We start from the raw sequence: 12,539 nt of genomic DNA on the forward strand, positions 1-12,539 counted from the left end.
AGAGGGCTAATACCCAAAATATATAAGGGACTCAAGAAATTAGACACCAAATAATCTATCTAAAAGAAGTGGACAGGGCTGAACAGATAATTCTCAAAAGAGGAAAGTCAAATCCCTAAGAAACATTTTAAGGCTCAGCATCCTTAGCCATCAGGGAAATGCAAAGCAAACTGTCTCTGTGATTCCATCTTCTCCTCATCAGAATGATCATGTCAAAAAAGTGACTTTCTCATGCTCATGTAGAGCAAGGGGAATATTCCTCCATTGTTGTTGGGAATTCAATCTTGTACAGCCACTATGAAAGTAAGTATGCCAATTACCTAGAAAACAAGGAATTGAATTACCTCACGTTCCATATACCACTCTTTGAAATATTCCCAAAGGATGCTACATCCTACCCCAAGGGCACTTGCTCAACTAGGTTCATAGTGGCTTCATTCATAACAGCCAGAAACTGGAAAAAAACTAGATGCACCTCAACTTAAGAATGGATAAATAAAATGGAATACATTCATATAGTGACACGTTAAAAATGACATTATGAAAATTCTAGGCAAATGGAATGAACTAGAAAAAATCATCTCTAGAGAGGCAACTTAAACCCAAAAAGACAAATATGGTATGTACGCATGTATAAGTGGATAGCAGTTAGTAAGTAAATAATAATTATGCTAAAATCTGTAGACCCAGAAAAGTTAATTAACAAGGAGGACTCTTGGGTGGTTTCATGCATCTCCCTTAGAAGTGAAAATAGATCAATTTTGTAGATGGACAATTGGAGTGTAATGTTGGAAATAGGCTTGATCACAAAGGGGTATGAGAGGGATGGGGGAGAGATGGCTTGAATTGGTAGACGCTTGGGGAGCAATGTGGAAACAGTACAATAGAAACATACAGGATTGTAAAAGGGTGATCTTAGCTAAGACTCCTAGTAAAAGATGCTATGGAGCCTGAACCATATGGAGCTAATAATGAGGCAAACATTCCAGGGTTAGGTCATGGACACCAATGCCACAAAACTTTCCATCTATAATTTATCATATCTGATAAATATGCTGAGTCAACGGAGAGGCTTAACTTGTGGGAGAGGCCAACCAATGACTGGTCATTATGGGGCCCACACCAGAGAAGGATCCCATGCCTAAGGATGACCAGCAACCAGAGCCTGGATATGCCAGAGACACCGGATAGAAAAAAATCAATAAAATGATTCCTAATGATATTTTGCTACACTCATAGATCAGTGTCTACCTCAATTCTCATCAGAGAGATCTCTGCTGACAGCTGATGGGAGCAGATGCAGAGAGGCCCATAGCCAAACAGGATGAGAGAGCCCAAATTGGAGATCATGGTCGAGTCTCTCCCCTTGGAGCTTTACAAAGCATTTGAAGAGAGGGAGGAAGAATTATTGGAGCCAGAGGGGTTAAGAACACCAGTAGAGCCTGATTCCCAGAACCAAATAAGCAGAGATCATAGGAGCTTACTGAGATAGAAACAGCAACCATGCATTCTACATTTATCTGCATTAGGTCCTTTGCATAAATATTAGGGTTGTTAGTTTGTTTTTTGTGGGACTACTAAGAGTGGTGGTGTGGTGGTGATGATTTTGAGTCTTTCAACTGTTCTTGAGACACTTTTCCTCCTACTAGGTTGTCTCACCCACCATTCATATGAGTGATTGCACCCAGTCTTGTTGTAGCTCCTTGTGATGTGTTTGGCTGATAGCCCTGAGAGGCCTTCTCTTTCCTGAAGGGAAATGGTGATGTGGATCAGGTGGAGAAGGTAGTGAGGAGGGGAAGCAGAGCTGGAAGGTAGAAGGGAGATGGGGCTAAGAGGAGTGGAAGGAGAGAAATCTGAGATTGGGATGTTGAAAAAATTAGAAAAAAAAATCTAAGGAGGCACAGCTATGCTAAGATGGAACATAATAGACAGCAAGCAAAACCTATTCAGAAAAGATAGTAAAGCGTGTACCTTATACTCATTAAATGAAAAAATACAACAGGTAATTACAATTCTAAACATGTACACATGTGTAGGCTCAATTTTTTAAACAAATATATTTTATTATGAACTTATTAACTGAGAGTACCTCACTTATAACCTGACTAACCTAAACAATAAGAAGAGGAAATTAAAGAATAAAGTAATGAAACCATAAGTATATCAGATCCGAGGTACAATTCTTCTGGAATAATCCAAAGGATTTCTTCTGAAGGAACCTGGAGAAACCAGAAGCCGGAATCTCAGCCAGAGCCAGGATCCTAAAAGCCTTCCCTCAAATGATTCTATCAACGAGCATCTCAAAGTGGACTACTGAAGAGCCAAAAGTGTTCAAAATCTCCAAAGGCCCTGCCTCTTGTTTTAGGCGCACGTATGTATCTCTTCTCAGAATTTGTTCAAGGATGTTTTTCAGCTGGTTAACAACCAATTTCTTCCACATGGTGGTTCGACTTCTAAGGCGATAAACATTACCTGCTCTCTCCTAAGTCTTGTTCTCATGCCCCACTTGTGATCTAAACAAAAAAAAACATGTTTCTCTCTCTTTCACACTTCAAACACATCAATACCCATCTTCAATAGTGAAACAGTATTTGGTTTAGAAGCAGATCAACCCTGCTGTAGAGATGGTGGTAATTTTAATACCTCATTTTCAGCAATAGAAGGGTAATATGGAAAAAAACTAAATAAATAAACTATAAAGTTCAGTAAGTCAGTTCTATCACTGCCCTTAAAACACCTTTTGCACTTGAAAACCTCTATATTGATGACATGTTTATAGAAAGTATTGTTTGCCAGCTATGCACTCAGAAGCCTTCAATGACCAACCCAGATAGAACAATAATTTCAAATTGTGCTCAAAATATGAACATTCTGTCTCACAACCCTTCTGTTTTCTAATAACCAATGGACTATGGAGCTTAAAAAGCCTGAAAAGGCAACTTTAACACAAAACATATTAATTTAAAGCCATTTTTATATCTATAGAGACAAGAGAATGTAAATAAGGACTCCTTTATATTTTATACACACTATGTACACACAAAGACAAAACGCAATACAACAGTGGGTCTCAGTGAGCATACAGGCTTAGAATTTTGCATTTTGATCTTCTGAGAACCAAGACACAAACACACTGTGGGAAACTCAAGAGAGATTCATGTCCTCCACAAAGAGTATTACATATGAATTTTCAGCAAAAGTTCTTTACAATCTGTGTTGTCTTACTAGTTATACTTATAAAGTATTTTTTGGCATGTAAGAGAATATAAAAAGATATCTCTAAAAGAGTACTCGGTATACTTATTTGGATATTCCAAATTTCTGTGTAGACCATATCTGCCTTGAGAATATAGGTTTATAAAATCGTATGTACCTGTCAAACAAGGCACTGTGCAAAATGTCTTCATTTCTACCACAGACAGAACTCTTCCTAAATGTGGGCAAGCTTGGATGTAGGCCAAACTCAGCCAAACTGGGTAAGGAAGCCCTCAATAGGTTTTTCCTCACAAATATGTCTGGCCCAGATATATCGGGCCCAAGAGTTGCAGATGATGCTCCAATGTTCTAGAGAATTTTGGATGACTACTTAGGCAACAAACCATCTCTGTCATCTTCTCTTTTGGGAAGGGGCTAAGTTGGACTCCGTGTATACTCAGTTAATTAATTTATTCATTCTCAAGCCTCTGATGGAGTTGAAGACCTGATAGTTTAGTTTTACAATTAACCTTAGTTGCTTAAGGGCTAAGATGTTTTTAGTAGAGATCGATGTTTAAGTTGATAATGATGGGAAATGATAAATATTATTGATATACATTCAGAATTTTAGATTCACCAAGATAAGAAATGTGTTTTCTTCAAGGCTACCAGATAAAAACCTCAAAACATATGAATGTAACATATATATAATTCCTGATTGTTTTATGGTCCTTTTCTGCTATATGTAGTTTATTGTATATACGTATTATAATATAAATGCCTATTTAAAAATATTTAATAAAAACTGTAAAAAGGTTCACACTATAACACAAAGAAAAGGAAAAGAAAAGGAAACCATTGAACTGTGTTTCAGAAATGCCCAGATTAAAACGTGAACCACCATGATGTCCAGCAAGATACTCCGCTTTGATAGAATATGGTTTGTTATAAGATGTACAATTATTATGATTTACGTTGAAGGGAGCATTTTTACATTCCATAATTTAATCAGTATACATTTCACTTAGTATGAATTACCATCTTCTACCTCACAAACAGATCTTGATGTCATGATGATAAATAAACATGTATAAACATTAGTGGTGACTATGACAATGCAAAACTTAAAGAAATAACTGAAAATACATTGTAGAACAAAATAGCAAAGATGCCAATCCTGAAAAATATAATTTTGATAACTGTTAAATATATCTTGTACAACTCATTTATGTAATTTTCATATCTTCAACATGAAATACTATAAATACTTAAAGTAAACCATTCATTATTAAATGTTTTAACATAACCAGTAAGCAGATATTTATGTCCTTTAATTTGAAAAATGGAAAAAAGGAAAAATCTTCAAAAAGAAGAAATGTTTAAAATCAGACTATTCTTATTCTGCTAACATTTAAATCATTTTAAGTTATTAATATACAAATATACACATGACAGCTAAAATGCCACTTCATCGTACAAGTCAAACATACTTTTCAGTTAGTGTGAAGGAAAATTTCTCCCAAACACAGTAAGAGAAACTGTCATTATTGCTTTGCAGGGAAGTTAACCAGCATGCTTATTGATGCAATAGTATGCATACATGTACTCCTGTAAATTAATCTCCTTTAGTCAGGATATCCTGAACTTATCAACTATTCCTTTATCATCATCCTAATTTTCACAAGAAAGTAAAATACTAATATAAAATTAGAACAAACAAAATTAGTACCATATCAGTTAATTCTAGCTGAACAATTTATGACCTTTTGATGCTATGGCAATTGAGATAGGTATACTTATGCAGCTATAATTAGAACAGTGTATAGTTAACTGAAGTAAGACGGATCAATTACTCTTTTAAATCACATATACATTCTTTTCTATATATGTGATAAACTTTATGAAGAGTAGGAAAGCATTTGTGAACCTTGAAGGTGCCCCACACTCTATGAAAAGTACATTTGGAAATGTGTTGTCTTCATCAAATATTTACTTGTTTATAGTTTATATAGTTAGAAGTTAATTTTGGTTTTATTTATAACTTCAAAAGATATTAAATCTCTTGTCAAAAAAAAGATATTAAATCACACACAGCTCTCTTTTCTTGACATAGTAGGCAAGCAAGCCACAGTGAGCCCATGTAACTACAAGTGTGGTCTTTGCAGAAATGGGGTGGCTGCTGAAGAACCTAAGAGGGATTCGATCTGATGCACAGTGGTACTTGAGCTGTTGAGATAGGAAAGCAGAGGAGGAGGAGAGAAATAAGGATAACATTGGCTGTAAAGAAGAATATTTTCCTTTGTATCATAGAGTGTGCATACATCTGGTAGACCATAGGAATTTGCAATCTTACTTGAAGTAAGCCATGATCCCTATGGCCAGCAGACTCTTTCAGAGAAAATTTTGTTAAGATCCCTATTTTTAAATTTCCCATGCTCTCTTTGGTATGTCCATTTGAGACTAAGCCTATTACATCATTTTTAAAGTCTAACACATCGCAACTTAAATCTCTATTTTTCCTCCACTGTTGAATTGGGTACTTGTTCCACAGCCACCTTATAGCAGACACAGTAATGCCACATCGACAACAATCCATTCTCATTCTTAAGTTTACTGTAGGTGATTTTCTGCCCATTTTCTTCAGCCATTCCAGAATATGTATTTTCATGTTCATTTTTTAGTTCAGACCTGAGTATCATCTGCATTTCTCATTTTTAGATGCTTATTGTGTGGTTACCTACATCTATGAATATGTTTGCCCAGGATAAAACACACATGACTTCCTTTAAACACTAACATTCATAATTGTTTCTCTTTAGCAGAACCTAGGAAACTGAAGCTGACTTGCCTGACAATTTGTCTTAATCTGGCACCATTGAGAATGCCTAGAAACATCTTTCTGAGACCTCATCACAAAAAAATGTGTGTTCAGAAACATACTCATGAACAAACAAATACACATTGGAGATCTACATCTATTTACCTCTATAAATGCGGCAGACAGATAAACATGGTGAGTTACAGAGAAAAAAATTGAAATTCAGATAAAATAATATGAGACAGATGGATGTATTTCTATAGCAGAAAGTATGTCTCAATGTCTAATTCTCGCACTCCTGTCCCTAAATTATCATAAGCAAACACACATTATTTGTCACTCCAGTCTCACAGAAGGAAATCTGTGGTCACTAACCTCAGTGGCATCATCTTTTTATACAAGAGCACAGCTAGACCTAAGAATTCCCTCAGATACTCTATCAATTTTCTATCCTATGATATTTTCTCCACATAGCTAACATTGAAAACATGCAAAGCCTGTGGAATTACAGGCATGCCCAAGAATACATGGAGCTTTCCTGTGTCTACTGTGGAAAAGAAAGAAAAAAATTTCTGTATTATCATGTATTGTGCTGAGCTATGTTTCCTCCAATATTATGCTCTCTAGGACTTTTGTTATGAAGGCATGTTGGTGCTTGTCTAGGAATGATCTTTTTAAAAATAATTTATGCATTTGTTTACTTGTTTATTCATTCCATTTACATCCTGTTTATAGCCCCTGCACTCTTCTCCAGGTTCCACCCTCCCTCCCTCTTCCCCCACCATTCTACCCCAGCTCATCAACTCCTATCCAGACTGAGCCCATCCTTTCCTTCTGTGGCCTGCTGACGTAGCCCGACCAAGTGGGAATGATTAAAAAAAGCAAGCAGCAAAGTCCATGTCAGAAACAGCCTGTACTCCCTTTTCTGTGGTCCTAACATGAAGCCTGAGCTGCCCTTTGGCTACATCTGTTAGGGAATCTAGGTCCAGTCTATACATGGCACTTAGTTGAAGCTTCAGTCTTTGCAAGCCCCTCTAGGATAAGGTTACTTGCATTTGTTGGCTTTCTTGTGGATCTCCTGTAATCTACAGGTATTTCTCTTTATCCCTCCTTTCATTTTCCCCACAAAACTCCCTATACTTCACCCAATGTTTGGTTATTAGTCCCAGCATCTGTTTCTATCTGCTGCTGGGTGGACATCTATGCTAGGCTTCTGTCTATGAGCCTATCAGAATGTTGTTAATAGTATGAGGGGTTGGCTTTCTCCCATTGGCTTGGTCTCAGCTTGGTCCAGGCACTGGATGGACATTCCCTCAATCTCTGGTCATTCTTTATCCCTGCACCTCTTGTCAGTGTACGGTACATTTTGGGTCAAAGTTTGTGTGGGTGGGTTGGTGTTCCTCTCCCTCAACCAGGAATCTTGTCTATTTAGGGCATTTCCTCTTCAGTATCCATGTCCCTTGCTACTAGGTATCTTAGTTACAGTTATCCCACATATCCTCTCAGGAGCCAAATCTGTCTTAGTTCTCCAGCTTATGATCACAGAATACCCTGCCCATGGATTCTCTTCTCTTTGTAGTCCCTCTGTCCTTTTATATCTTTTCTCTCCATATCTGTTACCCACCTTGATTTCTGTCTGAACTCCCTCTCACACTTTGTCCCCTATATTCAACTACTTCTACTCTCTATCCTATTTCCCTTTCACAGTGAGATTCATGCCTTGTCTTTTGGGCCATTTTTGTTATTTAATTTCTTTGGGTCTGTGAATTGTAGTGTGTTTATCATGAACTATGTGGCTAATTCTGCTTATCACTATTTACCATTCCTGTCTTTCAGGGTCTAAGTTGCCTCACACTGGATGAACTTTTCTATGCCTACCAATTTGAATTCCAGAAGTGGCAGACTTAAGGACTCTCAGCAGTACTCTGCCTGCAGTTCCAGAGGTGAGAGCCATTGGGGACTACCAGCAGTAGTGAAGCTTGTCCTTGATCTTTGCATGCCAGTCCCCAGTCCCCACATCTATCTGCAGTTGCTGAGTAACCTCTCATTGGGGACTATCAGCAGAGATGAGGACTTCCCTGTGTCCTTTCTTCATGATTACCATGTCCGTAGCTCTGTCTGCAGCTCCAGTGGCAGCATCCATAGGAGATTGCCAGCAACTGTGAGATCTACCTCTCAACTACCATGCACTGTCTTCTGGGTCCAAGGTCTGTTTGCAATCCCAGAGATGGCAGCTATCAGGGACTTCCTTGGCAGTACCTAACATAGACTAACTACTAGCAGCACATCATGCCTATTCCTAGGGCCCAACTCTACCTACAATTGCAGAGGCATCAGCCACCAAAGACTACCAGGGATCTTCAAGTGTGCCACCACCAGGGAAAACTAGATGGTTAATGAATAACATAGGAACACACTCAAAAATAACCCAGGGAAATATAGATTCTTCAGAACCCAGATATCCTACTCATATAAGGTTGGATCATGTAAAACAACCCTAAAAACTGCATTCTCTAAAATAAATAGAAGATAATATCAGAAGATGGAAAGACTGTCCTTGTCCATGGATGCGAAGAATCAACATAATAAAACTGGCCTTGTTACCAAAAGAAATCTATAGATTCAATGCAGTTCCCATCAAAATAGCTACACAATAATTTACAGATATTGAAAGATCAATTCTCTTCTTCATATGGAAAAAGAAAAAAACAAGAGTAGCTAAAACAATCCTTTACAATAAAATATCTTGTGAAGGAATCTCTACCCCAGATCTCAAGCTGTGCTGTACAACAACAGTAATACGAACAGCATCTTACTAGCATGGAAATAGGCTGGTTGATGAGGGGAATTGAATCAAAGACCCATAAATAAATCCTCACATCTATGGGCACTTGTTTTTTTTTCAGAGAAGCAAAATCCATACCATGGAAAATACATAGGATCTTCAACAAATGATGCTGTTCTAACTGGATGTTACATGTAAAAAATGCAAAAAAGATCCATATTTTTCACCCTACACAAAACTAAAGGCCCAGTGTGTTAAAAACCTCAACATTAAAAACAGACACACTAAATCTGTTAGAAAAAAAATTGTGAGAGAGCTTTGATCTCATTGTCACAGGAGACAACTTCCTGGAGAGAACACAAACAGGTCAGGCTCTAAGGGCAGTAATTAATAAATGGAACATCATGAAACTGAAAATCTTCTGTAAGGCAAAAGGCATTGTCAACAGTACAAAACAAAAACCTAACTACTAGGGAAAGATCTTTACCAATCCTACATCTGACAAATATTTAATATCCAAAATATACAAAGAACTCAAGAAATTAAACACCACCAATATAAGTAACATAATTAAGAAGTGAGGTTCAGAGCTAAATAGAGAATTTTCAACAGAAGAATATTGAATGGCTGAGAAACAATTAAAGAAATGCCCAACCTCCTTAGTCATCAGAGAAATGCAAATCAAAATGCCTCTGATATTCCATCTTACACTCATCAGAATGGTTAAGTTCAAAAATTCAAGTGACAGGACATGGTGGTGAGCATGGTGGTGAGAAAGAGGAAGAACACTCCACCACTGCTTGTGGGAGTGCAAACTTCTACAGCCACTTTAGAAATCAATCTGGCATTTTCTCAGAAGGTTGAGAGTAATGCTACCTCAAGACCCACCTATGACAATTCTTGGCGAATATCCAAAAGATGGTCCACCCCACAAAAAGGAAATTTCCTCAACTATATTCGTGGCAGCCTTAGTCATAATAGCCAGAATCTTTAATCTCCCTAGATGTTCTTCATTCAAAGAATGGAAAAAGAAACTGTGGTACAATTATAAAATGGAATACTACTCAGTTATTAAAAAAGAAAGCAAATATTAAAATTGCAGGCAAGTGTATAGAACTAGAAATTATCATCTTCAGTGAGATAACCCAGACCCAGAAGATATGCACGGCATACATTCACTTATAAGTGGATATGAGCCTGACATGAATGTCCTCTTGGAGTCTCCACTCACATGGGCTCAGGACAGATGCTGGGACTCTCTACTGAACTCCAGGTGATGGTGGTATGGAAGAGTGGAGAGATGGAGCATCCAGAGGGTCTAGGAGCCCCACAGGAAAACTCAATTCTTTCAGGTCTAGACACTCAAGGAGTGGGGTGCTGCACAAACTGCTGTACCAACCAAGGTCAATGCATGTAGGAAATCTAGACCCTCTTATCAGATAGAGCCCATGGATAGCTCATTTTCCACGGTTGTGCTGAGAGTGGGGACTGCCTCTGACATGAACTCTGGTGACCCCAATTTGAGCACTTCTCCTTGTTGTGGAGGTCTTGTGCCACTTAGAAGAAGGGGAAGCCGGTAATCTTCATGAGACCAGATAAACTGTGATCTTAGGGTGTGTGAAGGAGGTATCCTTCTGTCACAGGTCTAAGGGAAGGGAATAGGGTAAAAGCGGGAGGGGGAGCCAAAAGGTACAAGTGAAGACACAACTTTCAGGATATAATCTTAACAAATTATTAAAAAATAATAATGACCAAATAGTTTAATGAGATTAGGGGAGTTATTAGTGTGAGTTGAAACTGAGGGCTCCAGTATGGTAAGAAGGATACAGCCATTTTATTTAGCAAATGTAGTAGTAAGTTTTGCTCCATTAAACCTCTCATGGAACATTTTGTATTTTCGTAAGTTAGCACTGAGCATAGACACTTGTCTGTCATGTTTATTCAAGCATTATTCATAATAAATAATATATGAAATCAAATTTAATGGCTCATAACAGATGATAAAATAAATAAAAAATAAGATCCAACATTTGGTGACTTTACCTTCATATCTACATATTCATTTGCTATTTGTAATACATTTTTAGAATGTTAAAATTTCATTAAATATATTATCTCTTGGGGAGATGAAAGATGGCAGTGCCAACTATGCACTGTGTCTGAGCAGCAGGATTGAGCCTAGAGAAAAGATGGGAGCAAGAGACCACAAGACCAGGAGAGCCCGAAGTGAGAGATATTGACATGGTGCAGAGCACAGGTGGGTCTGTTGGGCCATTCATGTGGTCCAGGGAGGATGGGTGCTCAGTTCCCAGGGACTAGCTGCAAACAAGACTGTCAGCTGTAGCTCTGCTCTATATCTTGGACTGTGTATCTGGGACTGAACTGTGGGTGATGAAACACCATCATCTACATCTGCTGGCCAAAGGGAGAACCCAGTAGAATGTGTGGATCATACCCCAGACCACACACCTGTAGTCTTGTGTGTGCAGGCTGGGTATTTAAAGCCCAGCACAGACACGTGGGTGGTACCTGCACTCTCTCTGGCTGAACTGTGGGTTGCAGACTATTAACCTTATTATCAGCTAGCCCAGAATGGAGCACAGTGTATATATATGGGATAGATCTGACTTCAGATCACTGTGCCAGTTCAAAGAGGAAGTTAGGGCCCATTTAGAGGCCCAGATGGCTAAAGACAGATTCTCAGCTAAGGCGTGGCTCCCACTCTCTCTGTTGAACCGAATCTGGGTCCCACGGCAGGAGCAAGAATGGGAAGGAAGTTCAGGCCAGCAGACAGCTTCTACACTCTCTGACAGACAGAATCTAGGTCCCATGGCTAGGGCTGGAGCAAGAAGAGACAGGCTTGAGAAAGAATGGGCAAAAGCCTAAGACAGCTAGCAGCTCCACACTCTCTGGTGTGGTGCCCATGCCACCACGGTACCGAGTTGAGGGAGAGGGACTGCGGATTTAACTCATACACACACACACACACACACACACACACACACACACACACACACACACTGTGGGTCCTTCATGCTAAGAGAGCAGCAGCCGCAGCAGTGGTTTATTATTCTCTGCCTTTCAGAGTTCCAAAGAGCCTTCTTCTAGGCAGCAAATAGGAATCCTCCTCCCAGGTGAAATCCCTCAAGAGGCGATTGTACACAGGAGGAAAAGTCTTGAGGAAGGGAGTGGTGCATTCTCAGAGCAATAAACATGACTAGCTAACCAAGATAAACACAGACATGGAAGCTGCTAGAAACAGGACATGAAACAGCAAGAAAGGCAGGCAGCCAAGTCAGGCCTGGTTCCTACACTCTGGCATACAGAGCTGAGGTACCAGGGCCCCTGTGGCAAAATGCAGGATCTCCAAAACCCAGCCAAAGGCAGATATTACCTTCATTGTCTCAGACTGAACCTTGGGCTGCAGAGCACCATCACAAGCCTCTGTTGGCTGAGTGGGCATATCCCATGGTGCGAGGCAAAGTCCCTTGGTGCTGAAACTGAGTCACTGAAGGATACCCTGATCCCCACATGTGAGGGGTCTAGCCCTATAGACACTCACCAAAGAACCTCTCTCAACGACCAGTGAAGGACACAAAAACTACATCCAAGCATCAGAAAAAGCAAGAGAGCTAAAGACCAGCATAAAAACACAAACATGAAAATTGAGAACAACATGACATCTTCAGAACTTCATTATCCCAAATAATTAAACCCTGGGACTGCAAACACAACCGAAGC

Source organism: Acomys russatus, unplaced genomic scaffold, assembly GCF_903995435.1.
Source record: "Acomys russatus unplaced genomic scaffold, mAcoRus1.1, whole genome shotgun sequence".
NCBI lineage: Eukaryota > Metazoa > Chordata > Mammalia > Rodentia > Muridae > Acomys > Acomys russatus.